The 11,454-nt window shown below is 40.2% G+C and overlaps 1 pseudogene; it reads left to right on the top strand.

The window, feature by feature from the left end:
* Positions 1 to 4,429: 4,429 nt before the first annotated feature.
* Positions 4,430 to 5,013, top strand: LOC101597703 (annotated as a pseudogene).
* The last annotated feature ends 6,441 nt before the right edge of the window (positions 5,014 to 11,454 follow it).

Genomic DNA, 11,454 nt, shown 5'->3' with positions numbered 1-11,454 from the left:
AGTCAGTAGACTCTTAAATATGTCCCTTTGTTTTTCATTTAGAATGGCCATATCCTAAGTCACTGAGATGGATGCTACACATTTTAGCTAAAAGCCTCTTAAGTTGTGCACATACATGCTGATTACACAGGCTACCTCAGTGACACAGCTTACACACTGTCCAGTTTAAATAGAAAGTAGCAGTAGAATGAATGGCTTATTCTTTCACAGAGAACATTGTTCTCACAGAGGCATAGATTCCTTCCACTGTCAGTCACAGACTAACTACAATTCTTCAGGTCCTGCTCTAAGTGTTGAGGTCAGAAGCAAAGCCACATGTCCTCATGGAACTAATACACTAGCCAGAAAATCAACCCATTTAACACATAGCTAAGTGATATATATCACCTCAATAATAAATTGGATGAAAGGTCTTGTAATAATAAAAATGAGTGACTTATAGTTGAATATGCAAAACTCTACCTGGGATCATGATTTCAATTCTTACTTCCCAGACACTTTGGAACCTAGGAGGTAGGGGCTTAGCTGAAGAAAGTAGGTCACTGGATGGATACACAAATGGACCCTTTTGGATAGATTATTCCTGGCTTCCTACTGTCTTACTACTCATGGAGTGACAACTTTCCTCCACTGCCTACTTCTGCCACTATAATATCTTGTCCAAACACATGGTATCAAGCAACCATAGACTGAACCCTCTGAAACAATGAATTAAGATAAACATTTCCTTCCATAAGCTGTTTTGTCAGATATTGTTGTAGATAGCTTCATGTTGCTGGGATGACCCTTTAAACCAGACACAATTTGTGGGAGGAAGGATTTATTTGAAACTTACAGATCCAGGGAAGTTCCATATGGCATAAAAGGCTGGCACTCTTTCACAGATCTAAACCAAGAGAAACCTCCAAATGACTAGTACTACAAGCAAGCACAAAAGGGCAACAAACAATACAGAAAAACAGAAAGGACAGCAAGCAGCAGGGACCCAGGCAGAGCTCTGCATATCTTTAGGATACAAATCAGCTCTGTCCCCCCTCAACACATCTTAGGCCTGGACCCCAGGATCTACCCCTAGTGACACCTCTTCCAGCCAGACAACTGGAGATCCAAGTTACAAGCTTTAATAAAATATCAGAATCTATTGGGAGAGCATTCAAACTACCACTTCCCACCATGGCCCCAGTAGACTCATAACCATCTCATTTGTAAGTGGCACTCAGACCAGTTTCAAAAGCCCCATAAACTTTACCAACTTTAAGATTGCTCTGAAGTATCAAGACTCATCTGAGATTCAAGACAATCTCCTAACTGTGTGAGTCCTGTAAAATCAAACAAGTGAAATACTTCCAACACATAATGGCACAGAGTAAACATTTCAATTGCTATAAGGCATAACAAAGAGAGAATGGACCAATGCAAAATTGATAGCTGTTAGGCAAACATCAAACATCTGCAATTCACATCTGACATCATAACAAGTGATGACAGTCTCTGAATTTTCCAATGACACCCCTCCAACTAGGCTGAGTAGCCAGGGAAAAGTTCCATACCAAACTAAAATTACACCTTGGTAGCCCTTGCACAGTCCTGGTATATCCAGAACATCTTTGGGTATCTACTGCAAACAGTGGTCTATCTTCAACTCATTACAGCGCCCTTTTCAGCCTTTAAAATGATGCCTCATCTTAGCAGAGGCTCCTGGATCCATGCTTACTTCATGACTCCATGTCTGATACCAAATTTCTGTTGTAGAGAACTGCATCTTGATGGGATGCACAGCCAAACCATTATACAGTATTTGGGAGAAAGGGATTTTCTTGAAGCTTATAGATCCAAGGACCACCCCCTGTGATATCTCTTCCAGCCAGGTGGCTGGAAATCCAAGTTACAAGCTTTAATAAACACCCAAGTCTATTAAGGGGACATAGATTTAAACTACTACAGGTATTTTATTACAGCTATTAAGTAGTAACTCATACACTGACCAATGCTTTCTAAGGAGGAGTGGATATGGATAAGAGGGTAACTGTGCTGGGTTTTAAGTAATAAAGATGTGTCATTGAAGAAATAAAAGACATGTGAAGAGTCAAACTTGTAGAAGAGACAACAAATTTATCATGTGAAAGCATAAGCTGTGTAAGTCATGGATCTTTGATCAAAGACTGGTGATTGGAGAGAGGAGGGAGAGTGAAATACAATAAGGGGAGATATCAAAGTATGGATGATGTTGATGGTGTTCTACCTAAACACCTTCATCCTGGCAGTACGTACCCCTCTACCTTGAGTTTTCTTGTACTTCTTCCTTCAGTGAATTGCCTTTGGTCTATAGAATCCACCTTATCCAGAATTGTCTAAGATGCTATATACTACCACCTGAGGTGACCTACTGCCAGTAGCTGACTGTGATGGAGCTGTAAGAGCAGGCTCCTTACTTTGGAATTATAAACTGTGTGCTGTTTATGCTATGTAGTCCCACTACCCCCAGGATGAGGCAGCACCTAGATTTCAGCTGTCTATCTCTTTTCTCAGTTCCTGCCATTGCTCAGTCCTGCTTCCACACTCCCTTTCAGCCCTGAGCAGACCTCACTGAATCACAGTCTGCTTTTCATCAAACTAACTTCATTCTTGATTCAAATAACAGGAAGTCCCTGAAAATTTGAAATCAGTGAAGTGACACAATCCTAATTGCACCATCATCATTCTGAATGTGAGCAGGAGACCAAGTTCTCTAGGTTATTTTTAAGGTACGAAGTTATTGTCTTTAAACTGCTTTGGTATAAATTCCTGATGCTCAATTTGAGGAGGTGTGTGTGTTTGTGTCTAGGTGTGTGTTGTGATTATAATTCTGTTTGGAGAATGCTACTGCATCTGGGGAAAAAAATAAGAGTTTTCCCTTTGATGTCTTTATTTTATTGAAAATGCTCTTCAGAGTGTTCTCCTTTCCTTGTTTGGTTTGGTGATAATCACTTTATCACGTTTCTTATGGTATAATTACTGCTCACTGCTGTGTATTTTGTTTGAAAAAATTTTTATCTTGTAGCTATTTTAAAACTTTCAATTAGAGGTTGTTAATTGATTATGCACGAGTAAATGTGATCATCATTGGTAACTCTGCTAAAATTAAACAGTATTATAAACTTCTTCCCCTCCCTCCTTCCCCTTCATTTTCTTCCTTCTTTCCTCCCTCCTTCCTGTCATCATTGATCCTTCCACCCCTTCCTTCTTTCCTTTCTCTTTTCCTCCCTTCCTTTTGGTGGATAATCTAATGTATTACATAAAAAACCATTAGTCTATCACTTAGAATAATTGGCTTTTAAATTTTGTTATGTAAAAATTCAGCCTTGCTAATTAGTTGACCTTTATGAATAAAATATTCACATTTTTATTCAACAAGTGCTGGGGTGATGTAGGTGTTTTCTTCAGAGTGCTACTCTATTCACTGGAAATATAATTATCTTTTTGAAATTGTAGCTCTGGTCATGATCTTTGCCATGGGAGGGGGAGATATTCATGTATCTATATAATTTATTCTCAGTCATAGAAAAAGGCATAAATCTTTATTTAAGGTATTAAATAAAGCCATTGCAAACTTCAAATGAAGAATTACTGTTATTAAAAATAAAGATGCTATGGTCTCCTTTTATCTTATCTAGAGAAAATTCTACTTAACCTTCAAAGCTAAGTCAGAATGTCATTTCCTCTATAAGAGATAGGCTAAGGAAGATAATGTCTTACTCTTTTTTTTCTATTCTCGAAGTTAACACTTTCTTTGAATTCTAGTAAAATTCAGTTTAGTCTACTATGAGTGGCCCCTCTATATATTGGATTTGTTTTAGGTATGTTCCCTAATGATTCATGCCTTGAGACTTGGTTGTTAAGTGTAGGGGTGGTGACAGTAGATGTGGAATACTTAAGAGGTGTGGTCTAGTGAGAGGTAATTGGGTCATTGGGGTATTACTCTCAGAAAGAATGATTTTAGATCTCATAGGATCTTAGCTAATCCCTGTGAGATGGTTGCCATAAAAATGCAGAATTATACCTTCCATAATTTATTTTATATCTTGTCTAGTAGGTGATCTCTCTCTTTAGCATTCACACATCCACCCTGGAGCCCTCACCAAAGATTAGTTGATATGCCACCATGTCTTTGAACCTCAAGGGCTGGGAGCTAAACAAACCTGTTTTATCTTTTAAAATCTCTCTCTCTCTCTCTCTTTCTCTCTCTCTCTCTCTGTGTGTGTGTGTGTGTGTGTCTATATATACTTATTCATGTGTTCATGTGTGTAAGAGTGGTGCATGTGTGCCTGTGGGAGGTCAGCGGGAGTCTCTGGTGTTGGTCTTCACCTTCCCCAGTGCACGTGGGAGGTTGCAGAGAATCTCTGGGTGTTGCTTGTTGCCTTCCATGTTGTTTGCGTGTTAAGAATTGAGCATGTGTGGCACCCTGCTTGGGGAGTATGAGGATGTGCCCAAGGTGGAGGAATTCGAGCTTTTAAAATAAGCCTATGACCAGAAGCAAAACACACTTCGCTCCTTCTTGAAGCACAGCAAGATAGGCCCATACATTGAACAGCAGCGGGAACAGCTAGAGGTGGAGGCCACCCAGAGCATGGCAGAAAAGAAGGCCCAAGCCAGTGCCATCTCCGTGGGCAGCCGCTGTGAGGTGCAACCTCAGGGGAAGACCCCTCGCCAGGGTAATGTCATGTATGTAGGACTCACAGATTTCAAGCCTGGCTACTGGATTGGTATTCGCTGTGATGAGCCACTAGGAAAAAATGTTGGCACTGTGAATGGGAGACGATACTTCGAATGCCAGGCCAAGTACGGTGACTTTGTCAAGCCATCAGTTGTAACCGTGGGGGATTTCCCAGAGGAAGACTATGGCTTGGATGAGATGTGACACCGAAGGACAGGCTTCTCCCTGCTCCAGCCTGACTCAGCCATTCATTGCTCCTCCCTGTGGGTGTGCCTGTGACCCTCTTCTCTGACCCCATTTTAATTTTATTCATCACTTATCTACCATGACTTCTGAAATTCATGCATTAAATCTAAATCATCAGAAAGCTGAAAAGTATGTGGAGGATTGATCTCAGGAGGAGCAGGGCAGTGCTGGAGTGGAGGTGAGATGAGGCCAGGGCAAAGAGGGGCAGCAGTTTGATTGTTTGGGAATTGTTTTTGTCCTTTGCTATTTAGTACACTGTTCTGCAGCTGTAACAAAGAGACCCAAAATAATACTGGCTTAAAGAAAAAAATAAAAAAGAATTGAGCATGTGTGCTACAGCCCATATGGGAGACAGAGGGAATCTGCTTGTGGGCAACTGCCTTTACATTGTTTGAGTAAGGTCACGTCTTATTTATAGCTGTGTGACAGCCTAGCTGCTCCAGGAGCTTTCAGGGATTTTCCTGTCTCTGTCTCCCATCTCAACATATGTGTACTAGGATTCCAGATTTGCACAGCTTTCTCCAGATTTATGGCTTCTGGGAATCCAAACTTGGGCTTTCATGCATTCATTAGCAATTGCTCCACCCACTTAGTCTTCTGCCCAGACCAAACCTCTCTTAATAAAATACCCAGGCTCAGATATTTCATCATCATAGTAACAAGAAACAAATTAATATACCTTGGGCTATGACTACCTGAAATATGATACACAGTAGCTATGACTGCATAACACACCTGTCAAAAGTCTGTGGCTTGAAATAATAATTACCACTCATGACACTCTGGATCAATTGGACAGTTCTGTCTCATCTGGGATCACATTATTATGGTCAGCTGTAAATCAGGAAGTGCTTTTTGTCATTGTTTGACTCTTGCATATTTGGGACTGAGCAAGCTTATAAGTAGTTTAAAAGAGTAAGGTAGTGTAGCCAGTAAGACATGTGGGATGTCTTTCATGTAGTTTCTTGTGATCCAGGAAGTTAGCCCTATTTTATTCCTATGATGGCTGTGTGGGGTTCCTTTTTATTTTTATTTTTTTATTTTGCACTTGTGCATGTATCTACTTTTTTTTTTTTAAATTTTTTATTTATTTATTTGAGAGCAACAGACACAGAGAGAAAGACAGATAGAGGGAGAGAGAGAGAATGGGCGCACCAGGGCTTCCAGCCTCTGCAAATGAACTCCAGATGCGTGCACCCCCTTGTGCATCTGGCTAACGTGGGACCTGGGGAACCGAGCCTCGAACCGGGGTCCTTAGGCTTCATAGGCAAGCGCTTAACCGCTAAGCCATCTCTCCAGCCCGCATGTATCTACTTTTGTGTGTGTGCAGGTGCACATGAATGTATAAGTACATGTGCATACTCATGTGTCTAGGTGTGCACATGCATGCCAGAGTGGTGAGGACTAGAAGCAAGTCATTTTTTGTAGGTAGTCAGCGAGGGAGTTGCTCAAAGAAACATGGATATACCCTGCCCTGGTGAGACTTGAACTCCAGTCAGATCCAAGATGTTGATAAGCAACAGCAGCAGTTTCCAGGTCCTTCCTGATACTTCTTGAACATTTCCAGGCTTAGCACCCATGGGCAGCACCCCACATGAGTAAGCATTTCTCATGGGCCCAACAAGCAATTGAGAACCTTCATGTACATTCAGACCTGGCAATGAGGCTCATCCTCTTTGGATGCCTCATTTACATAAATTGAGCTGATCCAAGACCCCATGTGAGATTTTTTTTCCCTCTTGTTTTCCTTCCTCTTCCTGGCTGCTGTGGAGGGGTCACTCTTCTTATCATGGGAGCTTTCCTTCTTTTTCTCTTTATTGCATTAACTCTTTCTAAAACAATTCTTTCATAATTCTCCATTCTGTCTATGTTTCTCAATTCTTTGATAATCATGGACATGAACTTGAGACTTGAGAGCCACTAGCCTGGGGAGTTCTAAGCCCAGAGCACATTCCTCTCCTGTAGCAAGAGGACAACCTTGGATGTTGTTCTTCAGGAATTCCCCAGGTTCTCTCACTGGTCTGCAACTTGCCTAATTAGGCTAGACTGGCTCACCAGCAAATCCCAGGTTTTTTTTAGTGGGTTCTGGAAAATCAAACTCAGGTCCTTATGCTTGCATTTTATAAGCTGAACTGTCTCCCAGAACCATGAGCAAATATCTTAGTTATTTTTCTTGTTTGTTTGAATTTTTTCTGATAAATGTAATGGAAAGAAGGGTTTACTTTGGCTCACAGTATTCAATTCCAGTCCATCACTGAGAGGAAGGCATGGTGGCAAGAGCATGAAGCTGCAGCTCACATTATATGTGGTGTCAGTCAAGATGCAGAGAGAAATAAATGCTGATTCTTAGCTCACATTTTTTGTTTATTTATTCTAAGATCCCAATCAATGGCATGATGTTGCCCATAATTAGGATGGATCATTCCACTTCTATTAATCTAATCTAGAAACTTCCTCACAGATATGCCCAGAGATTTGTTACCTAGTTCATTCTAGAGCAATTCAATTTAACGATTGAGATTAGTTATCATAGCAGGGCTCTCTGCTGTGGAGTTAAGCATGTTAGGCCCCTGCACCTCCCAAAAAGTAGGTTGTTGGAGAGCGCAAGTCCATGAGGGAGATCAGGCCCTGCCCTTGCACACCAGAACACACTCGCTCAGGCTGGTTGTGCTCTAGGTGTGCTGCTTTCCTACCCTCCACCCATACTCAGCAACCAGCAGCAACCCTGTGCAGCTTAGTACAAGTCTGGGAACCTCTCCCTCTACTAGTGAACAACAAAAACAAATCTAGAGAGTAGACCAAAACAGCATCTTTTTTTGTTAAGAACATACTTTGTATGGATACATCCTGTGTTGGTAAATCTTTTCCCTCCTCCCTGACCACATTCCACAGGGGCTCCTCCTCCATGGGGTTGTTGGCATTCCCCATGTGGTTGTGAGTTATGCTTTATGGAAACAGCACTCAGTTGTTGGGAACAGGCAATACCACTGGGAATGACATCTCAACCTTTGGCTCTTACAATCTCTAAACCCCTCGTCTGCAAAATTCCCTGAGCCTTGGTTGGTGAGTTTTAAGTCTACTTCAGTGATGATCTCTCAGGAGCCTCTGGATCTCAGCTTTAGTATGTGTTGAGTATCCTCAGTGTCCATCTCCTTAATGCCTATCCAATTTAACCTATGCTGACTTAACTCCATTTTAGGATCTGATTTTCTTTTTCAGAAGGTAGTGAGACCTGAGGAAGTAAACCACCACTCCAATCTCAGCCAAGGCCCAGGTGAAACCATGGAGGAACTGTGGAGTACTTTTTAAAAAAATTGGTTCATCTGTAGATTGGTTTGATTTGTAAATATCTTTGTGTATTTTCAATACTTTTCTTTTTGTTAATTCTAATATTTTGTGGTGTCTTCTTTTGTTTTTGCCATTTCAAATAACAAATTTGTAGTTTAATTTCTCTTCCTAATTGGTTATTTGATTATAACCAGTTGCAATTTTATTCATAAAAGTTTTAACTCATGATTTAATCTATACATCACTAAAATATACCTCCATTCCTGTCCTTCTCTTTTTAACTTTTTTTTTTTTTAGAAGAGAGAGAGAGAGAGTGAGTGTTGGTGCGTGAGGGCCTCAGCCACTGAAATCCAACTTTAGACCCTTGCACCACCTAGTGGGCCTGTGCAACTTTGCGCTTGCCTTATCTTTTGTGTGTCTTGCTAATATGGGATCTGGAGAGTCAGACATGGGTACTTGGGCTTTGCAGGCAAGTGCCTCAACTGCTAAGCCATCTTTCTAGGTCTGTCTTTCACTTTTAGTGCCTATAAAACCTTCTCCTCCATATTCCTTCAGCTAAAATAGCCCTCCTAGTAGCCTCCAATGCTCCTACCAAAACACCTCCCGTCTCATACTAACCCACATTTTCTTTCTCTAAAATCTCTTCATTTGACTATGTAAATATTCCTGTTGCTCCAAAGTTTCTGTGCATTGTTCCTTCTCCAATCAGTAGACAACCCTACTGCCTTGAATTATCATGGGACCAAAAGTGTAAAGCAAAAGAGTCTTCCACAGCTAGGCAAAACCAGAATTACAAATAATGAAGTGAAGAACACCATGGAGACACTACATAGATAGCAGAGGAAGCACATGTGGAGTGGGCTTTAGGAAGACTTACAGAAAACACAACTAACAACTAGACGTTGAAGAACAAAATGTAGAAGCTAAATCAGGATCACATATACAATAATTGCATAAACAACAAGGAAATATGGAACATAACAATGTATTACAACCCCTTCCCAACTTCCCAACACTCCTAGAATTGAAGCTAATGCCACTGAGATAGGTAAAATGTCAGAAAAAGAATCCAGACTTCTACTGTTGAAATGAACCATGTACCATAGAAAAGACTCAAATAAGCCCACTGATGAACTAAGGAAATTTGTTTAAGACTTTGACAGTTTTAAAAGAGAATGAAACTGTGAGAAAATTGGAACAGAAATTCCAAATCACAGAGGATAGTTTCAGCAAGGAAGTTTAAGAAGTGGAAAGGTACCAAGCAAGGATTCTAGAAATGAAAGGAGCCATCAGTCTAAACAACAGAGAGCATCAGCAAGAGACAAGACTACACACAAGAATAATTGCAGGAGAAGAGGATAAAGTTGAGACAATAATTTTCATAGACATATATAAAGAAAGCAAAATCAGCCATGCCTTTAATCCCAGCACCCAGGAGGCAGAGGTAGATGGATTGCTGTGAGTTCAGAGTTAGCCTGGAACTATATAGTGAATTTCAGGTCAGCCTGGGCTTGGCCTAGAGAAAGAACCTACTTTGAAAAACAAAAAACAACAAGAAAAAAAGAGAAAAAGAAAGAAAGAAGAAAGGAAAGTCAAGGAATGTAGACAATACTTCTACAATGTCTGGGAAACATTCAAGATACCAAGTCTTAGAATACATAGGATAGAAAGATGAATTGAGATTATATCATTATGAATAGGAAATATATTTAATGGAATAATGACAGAAAACTTCTCAAACCCAGAGAAAGAAGTTGATATTCAAACACAATTGGAATTTAGAGCTCCAAACAACATGAACCACTCTATGACACAATGTAGCCAAATTGTCAAAAATACAAAACTAAACACTATAAGGGAAAACTTCCAATTCACATACAAAGGCAACAATGTCAGAATAACTCCAGATCTTACATCAAAAAGGGCTCTTGCAGTAATCCAGGGAAGAAGCAAGGGTGGCTGATACCATGGTGATAATGTTGCAGGTCAGGGCAGCTGCTAACTATATTAGAATATTGAAAGCATAGACCTGACTCTCTACTGGACTGAAGTCAAAGAGGATAGAAGTGACTTTCTCATGGCTTAGAGTGGAGGAGTATGAAAATACTCAATCCAGGAATGCTTATGAAGCTGGGCCTATGAGGCTGGAAAGGTGGAGATGCTGTCAGCTGAAATGCAGACTACACAGAGTAACTCTGTGGTAAAAATAGGGAGCTGTGTTGTACATTTGTAAACTCTGAGATCTCTTAGATATGAAAGTGAAGGTACTCACAACCTTAAAACAGAATTCCAGAGATAAGACTTAATCCATGGTCATTAGCATTGTGTGGGCACTTAACTGCAGAAAGAGAGAGAGAGAGTTAGTTAGTTAATGGTTTGCATTTACTTGAGGGGTTTATCCCAGAAAATCATGGAATGATATATTTCAATCCCTGGAAATTATTAACTACAAACCAAGAGTACTATCCCTCCAAAAAAAATTAGCATTTAAAGTTGATGGAGAAATAAGAATATTTGAAGATAAGCAAAAAAATAAGGCAATTCACGAATATCAAACCAGAAACTACAATAACATCATCTGTAAGAACACACATAGAACTGCCCATCACTGGAACATATCAACGAAAGAGAGAAAAGAGAATCAACCATGTCTAACAAAGGATGCCAGAAAATAGCCAAAATTCATAAGAGGAAAAAATTACCAGAGCCCCATCCAGGTAGCCAAACACCTAACAACATCGTAGAAATGATCTTTCATTAATAACTTTAAATGTAAATGCCCTCAATTCAGCAAGAAAAAAACACAAACTAAACTAAACAAAACAAACAAACAAACAAATGAGCCTCTGCCAACCACTGCCTCTAACAAACAAACCTAGCTATAAGAAATGCTGCAAAATTCAGTGCCAATGGATGGATGGACATAAACCCCTCAAGTAAATGCAAACCATTAACTAACTAACTCTCTCTCTCTCTTTCTGCAGTTAAGTGCCCACACAATGCTAATGACCATGGATTAAGTCTTATCTCTGGAATTCTGTTTTAAGGTTGTGAGTACCTCCACTTTCATATCTAAGAGATCTCAGAGTTTACAAATGTACAACACAGCTCCCTATTTTTACCACAGAGTTACTCTGTGTAGTCTGCATTTCAGCTGACAGCATCTCCACCTTTCCAGCCTCATAGGCCCAGCTTCATAAGCATTCCTGGATTGAGTATTTTCATAC

Source organism: Jaculus jaculus, chromosome 8 (assembly GCF_020740685.1).
Source record: "Jaculus jaculus isolate mJacJac1 chromosome 8, mJacJac1.mat.Y.cur, whole genome shotgun sequence".
In the NCBI taxonomy this organism is placed as follows: Eukaryota; Metazoa; Chordata; class Mammalia; order Rodentia; family Dipodidae; genus Jaculus; species Jaculus jaculus.
This window is presented reverse-complemented; position numbering and strand designations above follow the sequence as displayed.